Below are 23,491 nucleotides of genomic sequence, written 5' to 3' on the forward strand. Positions count from 1 at the left end.
CCACAGCGATTACCACATTCCCCATAGTCCCACCTACCTCTCTGGGTGAAGGCCACGGAATTTTAATTTTGACCCCAACTAGGGTTAGCAACTCTCAGAGGATTTTCAGTGTTCTTGGAAGCTTCTTTCAGATTTTTTCATTTTTCTCTTATGCCATCACAGGCCACTCGTCCCCTGCTGCTCTTTAGCAAGTCAAAGGCTCAGGATTTAATTAAAAACAAAACTTGACATAAGTGTTTTTAATTGTAATAGAAAAATGTTGCCTGTTTTATAAAGGTGACAGTTTGCAAACACAAGTGTGAACGTCTTCCTACCTCACTTGTTGGCGGCCCCATCACAGAGTGGCAGGGTGGTGCAAGCAGACAGATCTGGTGTGAATGACTTGTTCCAGCAGGGAAGGATGCAACCTGAATTTCTCCTGAGGAACACCAGCCGACATCTGTCATCAGGTACACTTAGCTAATGGGATCCAAAGGGCAGCCTCCAGTGCCACCATTCTACCTAACGTTGAGGCTTGCCTGGGAGAGAGATGTAGCACCCTCTCATCTTTGAGAACTGGGACATCCACGACACACTGCGGAGGCAAGACTATCTTTTCCCCAAGCCTGTGTCTAGTGGTGAAGCAAACTGTTCATTCGGTTGTCAGGATATTTCCCAACATCTGTGTATTTAAAAGCCAATCATGTGGCTGGGTGGCTGCCTTTGCATTATTCTCCTGGATGTTGGATCAGTGCAGATTCAGCCTTGGTGTACTCATGGGAAGCCAGAGGGAAGACTGTGTCTCTTGTTTTGAAGACAGTATCTAGAGTGTAGAGATTTAGTAAATATTCAGCTGCAGGGAACAGAAGCTGACTCAAACCAGTCCAGATAGAGGATTTCCTAGAGACATCCAAGGACTCTGGGCAGAATCCATTTGCAGGAACTAGAGATGGGCCTCTCCTACATCTGCTCCCATTCTTCTTTCGGAGACTTGCTTTGCTTGCATGGAGACCTGTTCCCCTTACAAGGCTCCCAATTTCTGTTACCCCATGGATTTTTTGTTCTCAGTTCTCGGTTCTGATTTTAACCTCAACTTTACCTGACCTCGCCGTTCAACTTCTCATTCACTTATCAGTTCAAGGATTCACTAATTTATCAAAGAACCACACAGAAGTATGTAATAATTACAAATGGAGATAGCACCTGGAAAGAAAGAATGATGTATGATGTTTTACAGCCCGCTGCGTCGCTCTCTGTGATGTGGGTCCCATAATCCCAGATGGAGAATATGATTGGTCCAACCTGGAAAACCTGGTCCAATCAGCGATGGCCAAAGGGAGATGAGTTCGCACACCACCAGGCCTGTGGATGGAGCATGTTATCTAAGCATGGGAAATGGTCTGGGAGAAATACTTGATCTCTCACTTACAGAAAGACTTTCAGGTTGGCGTCCAAGTTATCTTTGATGGATCTCACCCACATTAGGCTTTGTTCTCAGAAAAGCTGCACAGCTTACAAGACTGAACAGGCTCTGAGGTCTGCATCCTAGATGCTGAGCACGATTCTGACCACTGCCATGTTCAACCTGACTCACCTGGGCAGAGAATTCTGGGTCTCGGTGCCAGGTATGGGAACATGTCCAGCTGCAGATGAATCTCTGCTGATGGGTGGCTGTACTGAAAAGGACATAGAGTCTCTGTTTTTACAACGGCCCCTTTTCAATGAAATGAGATGAGTGGCAAAGGTATCTCAGGGCCAATGGCAGCAATAGGCACTGAATATGACAATAGCTGTCCAAGTTTCCCAACGTTTGAGGTCAAAGCTTTGAATATAAACTCAGCAGTGTGATAAGAGCAGAACACGGAAAGGAGCTTATTATCTGCTCATTTACCCAGCATTGATGGAGGATGGTCCACCACTGACTCAGTGCCAGACGTACAGAATCGTAGAGAAGTCCATGACGATGGCCTTGCCCACAGCCCACAGGGTCCCCCTTCTTGAAGAGTTGAGTAGCATTTCACATATTTAGGTGCACAGAAGTGAGTGAAAACAAGTTATCCTGGTGAACCAGAGCTAGCTGGCTCAAGCCAGGACTTGTAGCAACGTTGTATAGACCAGGTGCAGAGCAAACACTCAGGGTTCCAAGGGCTGAGGGCCGTGGGAGGCCTGGCCAGAGGGTTCCATCTCAAGCAGTCTGGGCCTGACTCCTCGTTTTACTCCATCCATTTCCTCCTCTGTAGCTGAGAAGAGGCGGGCTTCCTTGGTCTTTGTAACTCTCCTGATGTGCTACCAGCTAACAGGCTGGGCTGTATTTCAGAAGAGTTGCTACAAGGGAAACCTAGCTTATAAGTCAAGCACTTTAGTTCTCCAGGCGTGAAAAACAACACTCTTTATCTCTGACCATGTCTGGCTTTGTGAGCTGTGTCTAACGGCCACAGGAGGAAATACACCATGGCACTGTCAGAGTGGCGTCCCATTCCTGTTAGCTGGAGGCACCCCGTCCTAATGTGGGCTGAAGGCTGGAGTCAGCCTTGGCCTGCGATATGTTTGCTTTGAAACAAATGTCTTTTTAAAAAAATCATTCGATATTACACAAAGCAAAACAAAACAAACATAAAAAAAATGAAAACAAAAATCCTTACTGGATTTTGGGAGCACTAAATCAAATACTGCATGGGAAGAATTTAGCACAGTGCTCAGTCCACAGTAAAGGTTCAACAAATATTAGTTGTTATTCTTATAGTTAATGTCTTTGCTATACGTAGTGAAGTCATTAACTATATGACTTAATAGTTACATAGTTAACTATATATGTATATATAACTATATATAGTTATATAAATAACTATAACATATATATGTATATTTCAGGCACAGTGCCACTGATCTTAGCCTTTGTAAGTCTAAATCCATATAGCTGGCATCTCTGTCCTGGTCTGTTTTACTTTGTCATCTCACATAGTCTCCCAAGAATCCTTTGGGACTGGACACAGACACACCCGTGCCCTCTCCCCTGCCTGTATTTGTGGCATGCTCCCCCAGGAAGGTATCCTGAATCTATGTGGCTATGGAGCAGGTTTGAATATCATTAAAGGAAACCTTGGCCCGGCTTTGTCTCATTTATGCTTTTAGCCTCAGCTTAAGAGTCAACCAGCTTAAGAGGAAGCTTTCTGGAGAAGCATCCTCCTTTCTGCTTCAGTCTATTTTTTAAAAAAATCCCCTGTATATGGAATATTGTATTTGACAAAGAAGGCAGCAACTGTATTTCCCATCCCACATGCTCCTTTGCAATGTGACTTTGCTATTCTTCCCAGCCAGAGATGGGGTTTATGTCCTCTCTTCTTGAACCTGGCTGGACCTTTTGATGGCCATGGCCACTAGAATAGTGTAGAGGTGACACAGTGTGTCTTCTGAGGCTGAATCAGAGAGTTCCATGCAGCTTTTACCTTCCTTTCTTGGGGCTCTTGTTCTCAGAACCCAGCCACCATGTTGGGAAAGAGCCCAAATTAGCTCATGGTGAGAGGCCACATGGAGAAGTCACATGTACAGTTCCAACTGACAGTCCAGCTGGGGTCCAAATGGACAGTCAGCATCAGCTGCCAATCATGTGAAGAAAATACTTCCAAATGGGAGGTTAGCAAAGCTTTTCTGTAAAAGGTCAGACAATAAACATTTTTGGCTTTGTAGGCCATACAGTTTCTGTTGTAACTATTCAACTTTGCTGTTGTCATTCAAAAATGGCTGTAGACAACACCTAAATGAACGGCATGGCCGGATTTAGTTCATGGACTGAAGTTGGCCAAATTGTGCTCTAGATGTTTCTTCCTGCAGCCATTCAGTCACTCTCATTCTTCTAGCCATTCCAGTTGAGCTCCTGCATGAATTCCTGACCCATATCATCCACAAGTATAATCAAATGGTTGCTTTCTGTCAAGACATTTGGGTTGCTTTGTACATAGCAATAGTACCTGGACCAGTGCATAGCTATATGATTTTATGATTGCCTGTTACTGTGTCTGTGTCTCCTTCTAGCTTCTGAGCCCCTGAAAGTAGGTACTGGATCTTCTTCCTCTTCTTCCTTCTCCTCTTCTTCAGCAGATCTAGTACTGAGTGCCAGGTGTTATGTCAAATGTTCTATGTAAATTGTTGCCTTTGGCCTTCCCAACAGTTACTGCATCTCTATTCTACAGATAAACAAAATGAATCTCTACGAGGTTAGTAAATTGCCCAAGGTCACTTGGAACCACGGTCTCCTTGATTCCAGGGCCCGGAATCTTAACCATGATGCCATTTAGCCTTGACATTCTTCATACGAAGTAGAAGCGAAGGAGCTTCAGGAGCATACATTGGATTGCAAGAAACTTGAATCCAGAGGACATGCTTTTCCAGTCTCTACTCCGCTCCCAGTGACTTGCAGAGTTCCTGGAGCACAGTGGTTGCACAGTAATTTTCGGTTGGGTGAATAAATGAATGAGTGACTAGCACACATTAGGTTCCTCCTTTGGTTGATGTCAGACCAGCTGGGCTAATGTTGGAGGATGTCCCCTGGTAGACCATTTACTCTAGTGAATGAGTGTTCTGTAGATATGGTTGGTGTCCTGTGCATATCCCTTTGGTCTATTCCAGTTTCTTGTTTCTCTCTGCTGGAGGATGTATCTTGCTTGAGAGAGTGGTTTGGCTTGCAAATGGGGCTGGTCAGAGGTGTCAAGGAGTTAATGTCCCTGGAACAGGCCTCAGCCAATGAGAAATGGGAGTTGGTAGAAAAATATCCCAGATTTTTCCCCCTCAGTAGGACAACTCTGAACAGTGCTCACAGCAGTCTCTCAAAGGAGTCCCTGTGGAATTGAGCCCCATTCGTATTATTTATCAACACAACCTTTATTGGCTTCCCCCCATTTCTGTCTCACTTTCCCAATTCTCACAGTATTTTTTGAAATCTCCTTCCAAATAAATATCTTGCACTCAGGTCTTAGTGTTAAGGTTTGCTTAAAAGCAAACCTAAAATGCTTTCTTAAAGGAAAGCATTAGGACAAGTGTGTATTGTCAATGGTGTAAAAAGTGGTACACATTCTAAGACACACATTCATAGGACAGATTTGCATCAAAAAGTTTGACTTAGTGTGGAAACATAATTATTGATGATATTTTCATGGATGTAGGTTTCTTACCTTTGAGTACATATAGCAACCGGAATTAGGCTAACCAAGATTTGCGTACTATCTTAATCAATAAATAAGAACGATTTGTAATCAGCATATCAATTGCATTTAAGTAATCGGTGCTTATGAAATACTCGAGAGAGATTCAGAATGGTGCTATCTGGGGTGGTTTTAATTATCTCCCTCCAAACTTGTTGTCACTATAACTTTCTGTCAAACCTCTTCCTCACGAATCAGAGACAAACTGGAGTCTAGCCTCAGCCTGGCTCTGTCAATCCCATGCTGGCTGAGGGGTAGGAGGGACACGACTCAGGTTATGTGGGGTTAGTTGCAGCTTCTGGTCTAGCGTGTGGAGAATCCCAGGTATTCTGTTGGCAAATTATTTTTAGAGAATATTTGTAGCCTAGATTGGTCTAGGTGTATTCTTTCAGAGAATATTTGTGTATGATTCTGCCACATCCCCAGGGACACAACCAATTTCAGGTCAGTATGCGTTAAAATTATGGCTTATAAGTTTTTTCTTTTTCTTTTTCTTTTTTCTTTTTGGATCACTGGGAGATTTACTTGGAGCTGCAAATTCACTGGCTGGCTCATAGTGCAACTTTTCTAAGACTCTTAACCACCCCATGCTCTACTCATATTGAGCAAGTTTTTGTTCTGGTCTTCTGGGGTGGTGGAGAGTTGGCACAGGAGACAGCATACTTTTGTTTTACCATTTCGTGGACAGTGTAGACCATTTGGGCCCCCACGTAATGGAGGAAGGTCTTCTAACAGACTCATAACCTACTTTGAGTAAGCTTTGGGCTTTGTCTTTGGTCCCCCACATTCCATGAGGCTGTGCAAATGGAAGCTCAAATTGTCCAGGTTTGGCAAATACCTTCAGGGTAAAAGTCTCTTGGGTATTTCACAACTCTCTGGGGTCCAACTTTCCTTTAGATTTTGTCATGATAATTCCTTTCACGGTTTTTAGGAAGATTTACAAAATATATTTGATCCAGTTATTGTTAGCAGGGAAACTAATTCTAATACTTAGTCTGCCATATTACAGGAGATGAGTTTCTGCCCCAAGGGTTTTCCGTACAGCCTCTCATGGCTCAGCACTGGTCAGGAACCATAATTTGGAGAGAATTCTTGCATGTAAGGGTTATAGGATCTCTAAAATCTATTTCACCCATCACAGCTTTGGACAAGAGTCCGCTGGTGACCCCATTTACATGAAACTAGGGAGAGATCAGCCAATCAGGGAGTCACTTGTCCTTGTTCTGTGGATCAACAGGGATTGGAACAAGTTTGACTGTCTCATAACAGAGAGCTGAAGTCCTGATTTGGTGAAAATATTCTGCTGTGGATCCCTAAACATGGCTGCTGGGGAGCCCACGTTTCCCTTTCTGGGAACAAAGGAGTTTCCAATTCTTTCTTTGACTTCAGACAGGGTTGATATGGAAAGTTTTACTTTATCACCTAGGAGATGACTGGGACCTTTTTAACTAATATTTAGGAAGATTCTCATAGACAGCTTAGCCACACCAAATTCATTCAACCATCCATCCATTTATTTAATCATTCATTCATTCACTTATCAAACAAAAGGGACCATAATGGAAACCCATTCTGGGATAAACTCAGAGAAGAGAGTGAAAGGGAACAGCTCACATATATTAATAAGGTTGCCCTGAAGGATTCAAGGTATCAGTATATCCCTTCATAAATTTCTCCCAGGGCTGAGTGTTGAATCTACATCCTGCCATTATCATGAGCAGATTATTGATAAAATATAGTTTGTATAAAATTGAGAGAGACTAGATTGTGTGAGAAGAGTAGAGAGATGTTTAAACAAGATAGTTCTGGCCACTGCTGATTTTATAGGATTCCAATGAGAAAAGACACTTTGCTCCCTTCCTACGTTTCACTGTGTATTCCACTGGAGAAAGGTAGGTATTTGAATAATATCTTTCAGGAGTGAGGCCCTGTATGAGAGTAGGCTACTCTGTGCTGCAGTGACAAGTAAAACTCCTGATCTCAATGGTGGAAAGTAATAAAAGTTTATGTCTCATGTACACAAAGTCCAGTGATGAAGTTGCTGGTCTGTGTCTTTCCTGGGCAGCTTTTCTCCAAGGATGACTAAGGGACTCAGCATCTTGCTATTTTGGGATGCTCCCATCCTCACCATTCTCATCTTGAACTAATTGGCATTTATTTATAGAACACTCCACCCCAAAACAGCAGAAATCACATTCTTTTCAAGTGCACATGGAACATTTACCAAGATAGACCATATTCTGGGCCATCAAACTAATTTAAAGTCTCGGTAAATTTAAAAGGATCCAAGCCATTCATAATATCTTTTCTTTTCATAGTGGGATTAAATTGGAATGAAATTAGAAATCCTTAGCAGAACAATCTTTGCAAAATCCCCCATATTTGGAAACAAAATCCCACACTTCTAAGTAAATCATGGGTCAAAGGAGAAAGTAAGAAAATGTTTTTAACAAAGTGAAAATTAAAGCACAACATATGCAACATTGTACTGGGATTCTAGCAAGTGCAATTAAGCAAGAAGGAATAAAAGGCATCTGAATTGGAAAAGAAGGAGTAAACTATTTTTATTCACAGAAGATATGTTGTTTATATTTAAAAATCCCATTAAATATACAAAAAAAAAAAGCTATGAGCACTAACAAGTGAGTTTAGTAAGGTGGCAGGACATAAGATCGATACATAGAAATCAGTTGTATTTGTATATATTAGCAAAAAATCATAAGTTGAAATTAAAAAAGCAATAACATTCACACTAGAATTAAAATATGAAATACTTCTGGAGAAATGTGACAAAAGATATAAAAGATCTATATACACTGAACTACAAAATATTGTCAAGAAATAGAAAAGAAAATCTAAATAAATAAAGTGATATACCTTGTTCATGGGTCAGAAGATTCAATATTGTTAAGAAGTCAATTTTTCCCAAAGTAATCTATAGATTTAACACGATTCTGGTCAAAATGGACACACTGGTTCTATAATTCACATGGAAATGCTAAGGGGTCTAGTACAGCCAAATAACTTTGGAAAAAAAAAAAGAACCACATTCGAGGGTTTATCCCACCTGATTTCAAGATTTATTATAAAGCTGCAGTAACCAACTCATAAGTCTTGGCATCAAGATAGATAAATAGATAAAGGTAACAGAATTAGAGAATATAGAATTAGACTCATACATATCCAGACAACTGATTTTTGACAAAGCTGTAGGTAATTTAACGGAGGAAAGATAATCTTTTTAACAAATGGTGCTGGAGTATTTGGATATCAATATGCAAAAAATATAAATCTTCATCCCTACCTTCAATAGTATACAAAAAATTTCTTAAAATGGGTCATGGATCTAAATGTAAAACATGAAGCTATAAAACTTCTAGAAGGAAACAGGGGAAAATCTTTGTGAATTTGGGTTAGGCAAAGATTTCTTAGGTAAGATACTAAAAGCATGATCCATAAAAGAACAAATGGTTAAACCTCATTTCATCAAAATTAAAAACGTCTAATTTTCAAAAGACATTGTCAAGAGAATGAAAAGACAGGCCACAAATGGAGAGAAAAGCTTTGCAAAACACATATCTGCTAAAAGGGTTGTATCCAAAATATACGAAGAACTCTCAAAACTATATTGAGCAAAAGATTTGAATAGAAACTTCACCAAGGAAGATAAATGGATTGCAAATAAGCATATAAAAAGATGCTCAGAACCACTAGTCAGTAGGGAAATGCAAATTAAAAACCATATGAGAACACCACTACATATCAATTCGAGTGTCTAAAATTAAAAAGGCTGATTACACTAAGTGTTGGTAAGAATATGAAGGAACTGAAACTCTCATATATTGCTGGTGCTAATGAAAATGATACAATCACTTTAAAAAACAGTCTGGCAGTTTCTTCAAAAGTTAAGCATACACCTACTATGAATTCTAGCTATTCCACATCTAGATTTTTGTCTTAGATTTGTACACAAATGTTCATAGCAGCTTTATTCGTATAACTTCAAATTGGAAACAATCCAAATGACTATCAATAGATAAAATGGATAAACAAATTGTGATATAGCCATATGATGGAATACTATTCAGCAATAAAAAGGAATAAACTATTGATATGTATAACGACATGCATAAATTTCAAGTTTTTATGATAAGTGAAAAACCAAACAAAAAAAGAGCACATATTGTATAATTCTGTTTATATAAAATTCTAGAAAGCAAATCTGTGGTTGCCTAGTGACGGAGGTGGGAAAGAGATGCAGAGGGGCAGGAGGAAACTTTTGGGGATGACGGAGATATTTATTTCCTTCATTGTGGTGATGATTTCACCAGTGTACACATATGTCAAAACTTAACAAATTGTGTACTTTAAATATGAATATGTGCAGTTTCTTGTATGTCAATTTTTATCTCAATAAAGCCATTAACAATGAGATCTCTGGCTGCTTGGTTGAGAAGAAGCTGTAGGTGATAAGCCTCAAAGAGACCTATTAGGTCACTGCAGTAGTCCAAGTGAGAGATGATGGCAGCTTGGAGTAGGGTGATAGCAGGCGATGTGAGTGGAGACGGGATTCCAGACAGGTTGGGTATGAGCTGTTGGAGCAAAAGGTACCAAGGCTTGAGTTGCTATTTCCCGTGATGAGGATGGTTTAGGAGATTAAATAACTTTCCCTAGTCATGCTGCCCACTAGGGATTGTGCCAGGAATGAAGGCCAGATCAGCCAAGCTCTGTGGAGGTTCTGGAGAGAGAACCTCTGCCTGTGATTCCTGGGGGAAGGAAACATGAACTTCAGGGTTGGGTGGACCCGGGTCAAATGCTGCCTCAGTCATACTGGCTGTGTGACCTTGGGCAAGTGACTTTGCCGAGGTCTTTGTGGGTCATTTTCCTCAATGTAATATGAATATTAGAGCCTTTTATCATAAATGAGACAATGTTTCAAGAGGGACTGTCACATGGTAAGCACTCAATGTAGTTATTACTATTTATAGTTCTTTTAAGTCTGGTGCGTGTGGCTGAGTGCACTCTTATAGGGTGTGTGTACAAGTGTATGTGTGCTTGAGCGTGTGTATTTGAATGTGTGCACTTATGAGTGCATGTCTGTGGATGTGAATGTCCATGAGTGTGTGTGCATGTGTGGGTATATGTGTGTGTAATTCCCTATGTGCATGCATGTGATGGCTAGTATGCCATGTATGTGAGCACATATGCACACATGTGTGTCAGAGGGCTTGTGTGTGAGTAGTGTATGTGCTAATGCATATACATGCTTTCAGGGTGGCCTCTCAATCAGGAGGATGGGCTGGGGTGAGTCAGGGAGTAGGGAGAGGAGGCTGCCAAAACTACCACATTCCTTTGCACCTGCCCATGGTGCCCTCAGCACCTAGAAACGCTTTGCCCCTAGTTTTTAGTGATGTGCTTTGTATACAGTTGAATTCTATATTGTACGACCCACCTTCTTAAAAAAAATATATATGTATATATAGTTCCTTTATGAATTTTTAATGTGAAGCACTTAGTGAAGAGCCCATAATCTCGACTGAGCTGTATAAAGGAGGCCCTTGGGGGAATGGACACTTTCCACAGAGGCTACAAGAAGGAGGGACTGCTGGTGGGTAGGGATGGAAGGTTCCTACAGACAGGAGGAGTTTCCCATGGATGGAGGGAGGGAGTTCTCACAGACGGAGGGAGCAGGTTCCCATAGACAGAAGGAGTTGGTTACCACAGCCGGAGGCCCGTGGTTCCCACAGGACCATGGGTGGTTAAGAGCCATCAGAATATAGAGTCTAGTTCAGGTGTTGCTCTTGTAAAGAGGTCCACTCTAAAAAGGGAGAGGATCCTTGTATTTTACCGGCATCTAGTCAGGCTGGCAGAATGAGGCAGGATGGCCCTGCAAGGTGTGGCGCATAGTGGGACTACAGTGGCTGTTCTTGGAGCCAAAGACCTGTGCTTCCTTAACTCCAGGTGTAGACGAGTTGCATTTGGGACCTGCCTCAAATCCCCGCCTGGAGAATCTTCCCCATTGGTTTCCCGTGGTGCCTATGACATTGTTCTTCCTACTGGCTGTGTTGATTGGGTCAGGGGCACCTGCCTAAGGACTGCTTGTCAGTTGTCAGATAAGAAGACCAACTGGTTCTTCTCTTAAGAATTTAACTAAAAGATGTAGAGACAGGAGTTGGTGGTGGGGGGCATTTGAACTGAACGTTCACGTCTAGTTGTGGCTGGGGTTAGTGTCTTGACAACCTAATTTATTTGAACTATTGGCTGGCAGGTGGGTAGTGGGTGGGCAGAAAACATATAGTGGAGGAAGTCGGTCTGAAAGGGGAGGATAAAGCAGACTACAGAGAAAAATGGAGATTAAAAAACAGAGCCAGGAAGAGACAGAGAGAAAGAGAAGAGGGGATAAAGGTTGCCCTCTTACCTTACCTGGAGCAGGTTTGAATGAGTTCGAGGCCCTTCCAGGGCTCAGCTTCCAGGTCTTGGGCACCCAGTCTTTGCTGAGGCAGGTACAGGACAAACATTCTGTCATTGGAACATCACCACGGCCCCGTGTTGTATTTCCTTCATCACTGTCGTGGCTCCGATGATAACAAATGCCCAGGGTCATACAACAAAAAGGGTGCAAAGGCAAGACAGTCCCAGCTCTCCACTCTGCAGCCGCCTTGGCCTGTGATAGCTCAGTCCTGGCGTGGACTCCTTAGACTTGCTGACCCCTTGCTTTGTTCCCTTGTCAGATCTCTTTCTCCTAACGTCCAGGTGGCTGGACATTTGTTAGTTTTTGTGCGCATCGCACTTATTACAATTTGTAATTTTCTTGCTTGTTTAATAATTAATGATTCTTGCCTTTCTTCTCAACCGGAAGCTCCATGAAGACAGAAATGGCCTGTGTTTTCACTGTAAAATGCCCACACCGAGCTCAGAACTTGGCATAGCGATGGTGTTTAGTACATACTTGTTGGATGCCTGCTGGAGTCTTCATTTTACCTATGAAGAAATGGAAGCATGGAATGATTAAGAAATTTGCCAGGGACTCTGAGAAGACAAGTAGCTGGAGCGGGGGTCAAACCAGGGTCTGATCCAACTCGAGCCCACGCTCTCCATTAGCTGTCATGCTTGAAATTCTTCATGTTTGTTTGTTATGCCTTTGTGAAATATGCCTTTCTTCTTGGTTGCGAGCTGTCACGGAAAAGGCTGCCTTCCACTACCTGAGCAGTGAGCCTGTCCCTGTCCTTCATCCCCTGACAGTGAGGCCCAGCGGTGAGAATCAAGGTTGGGGGTCAGGGCAACTGGGTTCAAGACCTAACCCTACACTAATTTGCTGTGGAAACTTAGGTAGGTCAGTTTCCTCTGCATGTCTCACCTGTATGATGGTTAGTTTTATGTCAAATGGAGGATGGTGTTGGATGAGATTAACATCTCAATAGGTAAACTTTGGGTAAAAACGGATTGTTCTTCCTAATGTGGATGGGCCTCCTTTGATCAAGTAAAGGGCTGACTAGAACAAAAAACCTGGGCTCTACGAACAGGAGGGAATTGTCCAGCAGACAGACTTTTGACTTCATAACCGGCTCTCCTGGGTCTCCAACCTGTTGGCCCACACTGCAGATTTGAATTTACCAGCCTCCATAATTGTGTGAGGCAATGCCTTATAATAAATTTCCGTTATACACACACACACACACACACACACACACACACACAATGTTTGAGCAGTTCCTTGAATAACGCTATATGTTTTGTTCAAGCCAGCACTCGCTGGATGCTGGGAGGATGCTGTGGGATCTTGTGTTTATATCAATTAGCCTATAGTAAAATTGGTTTCATTACATGTCGTTTTGCTTAAAGTTACAGAACCTATCGATGACATTAAGTGAGAACTTAGTGTATATGCATCCTATCTGCTGCGTTTCTCTGAAGAACCCTGACAAATACACTTTGTCTACTCCATGGCTGATGCCCTAGAGTGCCCTGTGCTGAATTAAGACAGCGACACAGAGTCAGGAGGTAGGTAGAGTGTCACATAGTTTTCTCAATCCACCCCCACTGCCTGCCATATTCCCATATTCCATGGTCATAGCCTTCAAGGTTCCTTGTGTTCAAAGAACAGGTGGATTTGACATGGAAGGTGATAGGGAGAGGGATCAGAAGGTTCGAAAGGCAAAACAAAATAGATGACGAGGACGCTGCCGGCCACATGCACTCAGGGCCTCTCCCTCTGGGAGCTTATACTTGTGGAGACAAGAGGCCAGACACTGGTGGGGTGTGGGGAGTGAGGGCTGGGATGGACCTGCTGCAGTGGAAGGGGAGGGCGCTCACTGAGTTGGCTTGAAGGGGCCGTCTGATCTCCCTGTCCCTGCCACCCAAGGCCGGAGGGGAGCATGGTGGCCATTCCTGGGCTCTGAATCCCTGTACCCCAGCTCAGCTCTGGAGAGGAGGCCCCAGGGAGGGAGGTGGGGGTTCTACCAAAGAGGAGGTGTCTGGAGAGTCTTTCTGCTGTGCCTCCCCTGAAGCAGCTCGAGCACACACAATTATAAGACAGTGGGCAGATGACAGAGTTAGTTAATGTAACAAGCCCTTTAAGCATTTAGCCACATTCGAGTGTTTAATCAGCTGTGTAAAGTGCAATATCTATCTTTCAATTTTATGCCATTAGGAGAGACAAGATTTTGATTAGGTACTTAATCTGTGCACGGAAAAAACAGGCCCACAGCAAGCCCATGATGGGGAGGGAAAGGGACATTGGGCGGGGGATTCGATAAAGGGGAAAGACAGAAATTTAACATAAAAGAGAATTAGTGCAGCTCCTTTCAATTTAGTGCCCAGGCTTTATGGCCTAATCAATTAGAGGCCTGGCCGGGGCTGCTGGGAAGTGGCTCGGCTGGGCTGGAGGCTCGGCCATATTAATTCCCTTCATTATGTGGGGGTCAGGCTGAGGGCTTTGCGGGGGCTCTGCAAAGGATTGGGTCACTTCGCGGGCATCAGCTCAGGAAGCAGGGGGAGGAGGTTGAGGGTACCAGGATGGACATGAGGAGTCCTGGGGGTCCTGAGGAGGCTGGACTCCCAGGAGGGTGGGGCAGGGGGTCCCCTGTGAGGGGACAAGTCCATGAGGTGGTGTAGAATCGTGGGCTGGTGCTCTAGCTCTGGGGTAGGAGAGGCCTGGGTTTGCTCGCCAGCTTTGGGACCTATTGGCTGTGCGAACTTGAACACATTGCTTGGCTTCTCTGTGCTACAATTTCCCGCAGAACCACAAGTGTGGCCACCCCAAAGGGTTGCCATGAAGGGAAAAAGAGAAGGTGCCGTACAAAGGGCTTAGCACAGTGTGTGGCATAGAGTGGACATTCACTCAGTGTTAGTGAGTGTTATTATTATTTTACCTTTAATAGTACTACATATGTCACTGAAGGGAAAATTTTAATAGAAGAGTGCACTTTAACTGCCGCCTTCACCACCACCTCCACGTAGTCGTGCTCACTTTACACACCAGGCATCATGCTAGGCACTCCTCCAACTGCTAACGGTGTTTTTCCCAGGTTGGTGCTCTTGCCTGCAGGTGACAGAGAAGGAAACGAGGCAAAGTGAGGTAAACAGCTTGCCCAATATCACACAATATTGGAAGCTCCACATTCATCTCTTGGGCCTTTTTTGTCATGGGGTGCTCACTCCCTGATGACATGACAGAGTTTAGTTCGACTGAAGTCCACGATGTCGAAGGTCACTAGGAGAAGGGTGGCATCTGTAAATGTCCCCAGAGGGCTCTAGATCACAACAAACCACATTCCAGTTACTGAACAAATTGCAGAGATATGTCCAAGGCCAGGCCAGTGGCCTTTACAGAAGACGGAGCCCAGAAGACTCAGGGAATGTATTGATATCCTGTAGGTTTTCTGAAAGGTGGAGAAGCTCATGGTCCTTGTGAGACACAAAGTGAAATGGAAATGAGCACCCTGGTGGCTCCTCTTTGTCCCACAATGTCCTCAGGGGCATCTGGGCAGGACCTCAGCATCTGGAGAACCCAGTTTAAAACCACTGGAGCTGGGAGTGAGCTGGATGTGTGATCTGATGAGATTCTAGATTTTATTATTAAAGAAAAGCACTTGAGGAAGAGGGACCACTGGAACCAGCCATCATGTTGAACTAAGGAAAAGTTCTTTAGCGGGTATGAGGAGGAAGAGAGGGAGCCAGCTAAGATTTATTGGACACTCATTGGCTGACTTCTTGCTTAGTAGCTGTGGGACTCTGGGTAAGTTACTTAACTTTTCTTTGCCAATTTCCTCAGTTATAACCTAGGGGTGATCATGGTTCCTACCTCACAGGCTGGTTGTAAACATTGCATGAGTTGACACATATGAAGTGCCCAAAACTGTGTGGCACTGACTTGACGTGGAGTAAATATTAGCCATTATTATCGCTGGTTATTATCTCAGCACTTTCTAAATGCCAGACCTAGCACTGGGAGCTGCACAATCTAATGTTATCCCTGTGGCATCTGTGCGGGTTATGGATATGGTGCCAATGCACAGGTGAAAAGTTGAAGTTCACAGAGTTTAAATCCAAGATCATAGAGCTCATGGGAGATAAGGATGAGAGATTTCTTTGATCTCTAGTTGCTTCTCAAGGGCTTTCTGCTCCCAGTGCTGCCTTGACAGCAAACAGCATGGTCAAGTAAATCTAAATTCCAGCAGGTATTTGGGAAATAAGTTCATTCGACATATATTTGTTGAGTACCTATTATGTGCTATGCATTATAAACCCTGTGAAGGCAGGAATCACGTCTGTCATGGTCACCACCACAGAGTAATCATTTAACATATATTTATTTGTATAATGAATGAATGAGTGGTAAATGAATGAATGGTATACTGTGCTAAATTCTCAATATCCTTGATAGAGAGTAGAGAAATGTTAATTATATGATTTTCCTATTAGATGAAGTCATAATTGGCTATGTTATAAAGTGGAAAGAGTAATGACAAACTCTGGGTGGGAATCCTGGACCATCTCCTTATTGGATGGAGTCAGTCTTGTTCACTGTAGTATAATATGTACTCAGAAAATGTGTGTCAAGTGACTAAATAAATGGATGGATGAGTGGTAGAGATGGCCTTGCAATCCCATCATGGATGGGACACCTATGGGCAGAATAGAGTTTATTGTGTGATAGCACCAGGACTTCAAAAACTCTTGTCAGGGGGTAGTACAGGATTTGGCTTTCCAAAATAAAATTTGACAGATAAAAATGTCAGCCATAGCACTTGGATCTTGATACCTAGCTATACAAACATAAGCTCGGAACAGTAAGACGACTTTTCTTGTGCTTCTCGATTCCATGATCATTTGGAGCAAAGGTTGGTGACATTTTCTGTAAAAGGACAGATGGTAAATATTCTAGGCTGTGAGGACATTACAGCCTCTGTTGCAACTACTCATCACTACTAACGTAGTGTGAAAGCAGCTATAGACAATACATAAGGAAATGAGCATGGCCGAGTTCCAATAAAACTTTATTTATAAAAACAGACAGCCAGCAGACTTGGCCCCTGGGCAGTTGTTTGCCAATTCCTGATTTAGAGGGTATATCCACAGGAAGTAATCTTTCTGTGTGCAGCCTCACACTCAAATTAATTAACATTGACTCTCAGCACCTCCATTTTATAGAGGAGAAGCCTGAGTATAGATAGGCTGAGTTGGCTATGGAGCTGGACTGAGCAAGTTGTTGTTCCAGATGTGACAAAAAATATCGGTTACCACCTAGGGAGCACTTATAGGTCCTACACTTAACATGAATTATTCCATGTAGCATCCTCAACAACCTGGGGACATGAAGCCTATTATTCTTCCTATTATTCTATTACAAATTGAATAAACCGAGGCTCAAGGAGGTTAAGTGACTTACTTATGGCCACCCCGCTAATGATCTAACATTTATTTAAGAAGATTTATTGAGCATCCATTCTACCACAGACGCTTTTGTGTACTTGGGGATACAGTAGACTCCTGACCTCACTGTGCTTCCATTATACTTGGAGAAGATGGTTAACAAATGTACTAAGAGAATAAACAATGTAGGAGGGGATAAGGGCCTATCAGTCAGGACAGGCTCAAAGCAACAAATCTTCATGGCTTGAAACAAGGCTCAGCCAGCTATGGCCAAATCAAGTTTGATTGCACCACGGTCATGCCCACCTGTTTCTGCATTGTCCAGGCTTGCCTTCACGTTACGATGACAGAGTTGAAAGTTGCAACAGAAATCATCTGGCTCTCAAAGCCTGAAAAGGTTTATGACCTCTGGCTTAAAACAACCAACGTTTATTTCTTGCCTATGTTTTGTGTCCTTCTGCTTATTCGGAGACCCAGGCCAGTGAGGCAGCCACAATTTTGAATGTATGCAAGGGAAAAGAGGATTTTTTAATTGTCTCATATGGACAATTAAATGTTTGGCCCAGAAGTAACATGTGTTACTTCTGCTCGGAATTTGTTGGCCCCACCCAGCAGAAGGGATCTAGCTTTGCCACAGGCCTGGGAGTTGGAGAGCTGGAAATATTTGATGAGTTGCTCTGATGACCACAAGTGCTTTGAGAAATAAATAATCAGAGTAAGTTGATAGGTAGTGCCAGGAGCTTTTCACTTTTAAATAATGCAGCCCAGGAGGGCATGGAGAAGAACTCAGCTGGGATGTGAGCCCAGGTCTTCCACCTTGAAAGTGTGTCCTCTCAACCTCCTTGCAATGCAGCTGCACTGTTCGGGGCCCATGGGAAGTGGGTGCTGGGAAGGTAGTCAGATGGTCAGATGGGGGAGCGTCACCCCTTGTGAACTCCTGTGGGGGTCTTGCTGGCCTTGCCCGCAGCCACTTCGCTCCAGTTGTGGGGTTTCTGTCTCTCACATGTCACAGCCCCTCAGTGGCCATAGCCAGACAATCTTTGCTGGCCAGTCCTGGAAGGGCTGGGCCGGGGGAGGCGGGCGAGAGGCCTCTCCGTGGGCCTGTGACTGTGAGGCACTACATTAATGTTATTAATAACCCTTTCAGCCTTTATTGAAAAGATGCTCTCTGCGTCTGAATTTGCCACTATGGCAACCCATTTATTAAGGCTGTAAGAGCTGGAGTTGCTTCAGAACATATTTATTACCATGATTTGCTGAGCGAAGGCTCTGATCCCAAGGCTTGGAGCAACTGGGGGAGAGAATGTGGTGTTGCTTAGAGAGAAGCTTTTGGCTCACCTTGCCAGGAGGTCAGCTAGGGATGCGCGTACTCTCTCCCAATTAGATTAGGGCTCAGACTGCAGGCAGGAGTTTGGAGCTGAGCACCACGGCGATTCTTCTCTGTGTAGGGTGCTATCTAGTGCACCTGATGCCCTCTCCAGGTGCACCCTAGTGCGGTAGGTGAAGCAGACATTGGTCTTAATGTCTCCGCAAGGACAGCAAGCCTCAAAGAAGCTGAGGGAGTTCCCAAGGTCACAGAGTTAGTGGCCAAATGAGTACTCGTAGTGACTCTAAAAGTCATGGACTCATCTTTTTTTTTAATAAAAGATCCAAAGTAGGACTATTTGGCTCTCTCTCCTCCTCTTTTTCCAACAATATATAAAAAAATTTTTAGCATCAGAAAAACATAACCCATAACGATGGTACTGCCGCTAACTCAATCAGCAGTGGGCTAAGAAATTTCTAGTCTTTATCCTGTTCAAATTCTCACAACATTCCTGTAAGGATGTTATTACTGTCTTCATGTTACAGATGAGGAAACTGAGTCCTGGAGAGATTAAATAACTAGTCTAAAGTCACACAGCAGGTAAATGGCAGGGCTGAGACTCGAAGCTAGTTTTATCTGATGCCAAGTGTGTCCTTGTCCCTGATGCCACATCATCTCCTATCTTCTGGTCGTTTCATTTTCAGAGGCCAGAGGAGGGGCCTACTCAGGCACGTGGACACCTCCTTCTCCAGGAACTGCTCCTTGGGTCCAGGCTTTGCCTCTCTCAGGTCCTTTCCTCTGGGATGTTCTCAGTATGTACCCCATGGGTGGGATTTGTATTTAGTGTGCTAGGGCTACAAAAACAAATTGCCACAGAATAGGTGGCTTAGGCAACAGAAATTTATTTTCTCACAATTCTGGAAGCTAGAGGCCCAAGATCAGGGTGTTGGCATGTTTGGTTCCTTCTGAGGCCTCTCTCTTTCCTTCTCTCCTTCTCTCTTTCCTTTCCTTCCTACTTCCCTCTTTCTTGTCCTCCTGTCTTTTTTCCTCTCTTTCTTCTGTTCTTCCTCACTGCCCCCTCTCTTGTCCTCTGTATATCCATTCCAGGCTGGGCGCAGCGCTAAGTCCTGGGGATTCAATGGTGAACCCAAATAAAAAATCTATAGCAAAGACAGATGCAAAACTGAACCTCCAGAGGTAGGCCCTGTTCTCACACATCTCCCCCCAATGATAACGTCTTCTGTAGCTACGGTATAGTGATCAAAACCAGGCCATCGACACTGAGCTGATACTGTTCTCTCTCTCTCTCTCTCGCTGACTTTTAAGTTTTGAAAGCTGTAAGACAAAAAAGTTTAGAAAAGATTCTTGCCGAGCTACTGCTTTCTGTCCCAAATACATAAAGAATTTTTGAGTTGTAGAGAAAATTAGGGAGAAAGCATGAGAATTAGAGGTAAGGGCTTTGTTAAAAAGGACAGTATAGAGAAGCCTTCAGTGTGCTTCCCTTGGATGATGGAAACAGCTTTCTGATGAATTCCCATCCTCCGTTCTTTCCCTGACTCTTCAATCCATCCTAGCCATAGCCGCCAGATTTGTTTACGGTCCGTACTCGATAGTTCTGTGCAAATCTTGGTGCCCTCCCCACGCCCCTCTCCCCGAAGAGTGAAGTGTAGACATCTCAGGTCAGACCTCCAGACTCTCTAATATGACCCCCAGATGACCTGATCACCCTCATCATTCTGGCATCCTTCTTCCAGCTTAATTGTGAAACTTCAATACTTCACCTGATTCTACCACTAGTGCCTGTGTTCATCTGTTTCCCACCATCTGGAAAACTCCTTTTCTCCGATTTTACCTGTACAAATTTTACCCACCTTCAGGGTGTCAGCATAGCCACCCTCCTCCTCCTAAAGCACGTCCCTCACTTTCATGTGACATCATTTAGGTTGTAGCTCAAATGTTCCTTCTGAAGAGAAGTCTTCCTACCCCAGACCCACTTTGCTCTGTCCTTGCTTATTTCTTTGTTATATTTTCAGTATCTGCAAGGATTCTGTTGGTTTACTTGTTTCCTGTCTTCCTGCAGCTCGTGAGTCCCGAGAGGCTGGGCTCTGTCTGTCTTCGCCTCTGCTGTCACCCCGGCACTTGGAACAGAGCATGGCACTGAGTAAATGGTATTTGAGCTAGGTTGGTTGCACACATAAATGTGGTAGTTATTTTAAGCTAAAATAACAATAATAGTGATAATAATAAAGTTTTATGGCTAAGTTACCTTACTGTCCTCTGAACGCTTTAACTCTGTCTTAGCTTCTAACGTGGATCACTCGATGTCATGATCACAGTTACATTTATGTAGGTTTATCTTAACACGAATGGAGAATCCCTTGACCCGCCTCATCTTATTCACCTTTGGATCTCTTTTAGCCCCTGACTCAGGAGTTGACACGCAGAAAGCCATCACAGCGAATATTCTGGATGAACAGATGCTTGAACGAATGAGAAGAAGCAGCTATCCTTTCTCCTCCTGCCTCAGTTCAGTGCCCCGATCCCCACCAGCAGCAAGTGGGCCGAGGGACCAGGCGTCCTTCCCTCCCTCTCCCCTGACCTCGCCTGCTGCTCTTGGCCTCTCTGTCTCCTACCTCTGGGCTCTTAGGACAATAAGTACGAACCCATAAAGCTCTCTCCAGTGTATCTCGCTTACCCGCTCTTATCAGAAGAGAGGAGAACTGAAAGGGCTTTCAAAAGAGCCATCTGTTAGTTTTCATAAAGACATTATCTGCTTCCCATCACAAGGCTTTTGCTGTCTCTGACATGTGTCTGCCCTCCCTCCGCATACTCCACTCTCCGTCTGCGCTTGGCTGCTGGAGGTAGGCTGCAGACGGAGTATTTATCTAAAAGTGAACAGATCTGACTTATAAGCAAGGCTGATATTAAATGTATAAATAATGCATCCTGTGGCATTATTTATAATGCAATAACATCCCTATAATGTAATAAAAGTATGCAGGTTCCCAGCGCTTTGCTTAACCCCTTGATGTCTTGGAGGAAGCTGTGGGTCTACCAGCTTCCTCAGTCCTTCAGGGCTTGGGAATGGGGTGCCATCTGCCAACCCTCTCTGGGTCTTGGCTTCTGCACAGCTGAGTTTCTTGATGCCTGCCAGTGGGAAAAGGCTGGCCCCAGTGTCTGCAATAGTGATTTCCAAACCTGGTGCAAGTTGGGATGCAGGTTTCCCATCTTCGATCTACTGGTTTCTAATCTCAAAGCATGGGGAGAGGAAATTTGTATGTTTAACCAGCTCCCTTGGTAGATCCAAAGACAGAGGTCATTAAATAAGTGCTCTTGGGTTAGCCTGACTGGTAGCAGGATAGACTCTTGGGCACCCCCGGCTCATCTTTCTGGGACTCACAGTCAGGTCATCTTTGTGAGGGCAGTGCACAGGCCTTGTGCCTCAGTTCCAGGTCTTGGTCACCTGCCCAGCAACCATGTCCCTCCTGCTACTGAATGCCAACTGTGTGCCTGGGACCAGCTGACTTGCTTGGTGCCAACTGGCACCTACCTGGTGGTCTGAGTTTTGCTGGCTCCTGTGTCTTCTCACTTATCAGATGGCAGACAATTCTGGGTAGACCTCAGGAGACCAGTGTTTGCTTGAATGCCTGGATGCTTGTGCCCGCTGGCCTGAAAATTCCTGGTCTCCAGCCCGCCCCGGGCTGCCAGTGCGGCCCAGAAATCTGCCTCACTTTGTGAGTCTTCCTGTTGTTCACCAAAGTGCCTTTCTCATTGGTACCTAATACCTTCAGATCTCCAATATCCCTCATTTTTACAATAAAGAGACAACCTCATATACTGACTGAGTCACTGCAAAAATAAAAGCTGTCAGAGAGATGGATACTCTGAACTTTCTGTTCTTCACTCTGCCCACCTTCGAGCGTATCTTCACCTGCATCCATTTGTGTTTCCTCCACAGGAGAAGTTTACTACCTTTAGCATTAGGCTAGTTCCCTACTTGTGCTCTGAACCCCAACCTCTCACAGTCTCCCCAGGTAACTCTCTCCGTCAACCATCTCTTCTCCTTTTCTTGAATCTTTGCATTCTTTCCCTACCAATTTTCTATCAGCTTCTAAACACAGTCATTATCTTTCACCCAACCACCATCATTTGGCCCAATGCTTCTTCTAGTTGCTATCTTTTCTCTCTCCCCATCTCAACCATGTATTGTAATAGTCGTGTGTACATAGTGACTATTGTCAATATAGTGACAATATGTAATGAATGTGCTAACTCACCTAGTATTAATTTATTTAGTACAATAACCCTGTGATAAATTAATAGTAGATGAGTTAATACCTAATGAAAGCATAGGGAGATTGGGTAACTTGCTCAGAGGCACACGTTAGTCTGGGATTGGATTCCAGACAGTCTGATTTCGAAGTGTGCGTCTAGACTTGCTGACACAGTTCTCTTACCCTCAGTTACTCCTTCACAATTTGACTCCTATTTCCAGGACAGCAATGACCTCTGTATGTTGCATCCACTGGAAATTTGAGGACTTGATTTCACTTGATGGAGTACAGATAGCGCTGACCTCTCTATCTATTTTTGGAACCCTCACTTTTTTTTGTTCTTGGGGCCACACACTTAACCTTGTTTGCCTTTGACCTCACCGGTCACTTAGTCACATTTTCAGGCTTCTTTTCTCTCGGCCCCCAAACCTTACATGTCGGGGTGCTCATTCTTTGTTTCATTCCTAGGTTTCATTCTTTGCCCCCTTTCTCCCTTACACAGTCCCAGGTCTTCATTTACTGACCACGTTCTGAGATCTGCTTACTCTTGGAATTGGTCCCTAGGCCAGAGGTCTATTTATTTGCCTGATATCTTAAAACAAACATTTCCCTAACTTAATTCATTATTTCCCAAGTCATCGTCTTTTCCCTTTTCTAACTCAGTCAGCGGCCATCAAGCATTCATCTAGTTGCCCCAGCTGACATTTGCATACTAATTTTTACTTTCTCTTCCTCTCTCTCTCCCTTCCCCTCATCACTCTATATAACCAGTCATCAAGTTCTCTGAATTCTACCTACTAAATGACCCCTACTCTCAACTCTGTCTACTTTTCACACACCTCCTGAAACCCTCTTGGTCC

At 43.8% G+C, this 23,491-nt stretch overlaps 2 long non-coding RNA genes across 4 annotated transcripts in view; both read left to right on the plus strand.

The window, feature by feature from the left end:
- The window catches only part of LOC120603662 (uncharacterized), a 73,482-nt gene extending 70,696 nt beyond the window's left edge, over positions 1 to 2,786 (plus strand). Inside the window, exons 7-8 of one of the 2 annotated variants that reach the window (XR_005653068.1) lie at positions 277 to 449; positions 1,217 to 2,786. This is a non-coding gene — a long non-coding RNA (uncharacterized LOC120603662). The other variant, XR_005653067.1, reaches the window with a different exon arrangement.
- Positions 2,787 to 20,440: 17,654 nt separating this feature from the next.
- Positions 20,441 to 21,140, plus strand: LOC120603663 (uncharacterized). Of its 2 annotated transcripts, none has more exons than XR_005653071.1 (2): positions 20,441 to 20,538; positions 20,776 to 21,140. It is a non-coding gene; the product is annotated as an uncharacterized LOC120603663 (long non-coding RNA). The 2 variants fall into 2 exon arrangements; XR_005653070.1 differs by having other exon boundaries at positions 20,441 to 20,525.
- Positions 21,141 to 23,491: the final 2,351 nt, after the last annotated feature.

Source organism: Pteropus medius, unplaced genomic scaffold (assembly GCF_902729225.1).
Source record: "Pteropus medius unplaced genomic scaffold, Ma_sr-lr_union100, whole genome shotgun sequence".
NCBI lineage: Eukaryota > Metazoa > Chordata > Mammalia > Chiroptera > Pteropodidae > Pteropus > Pteropus medius.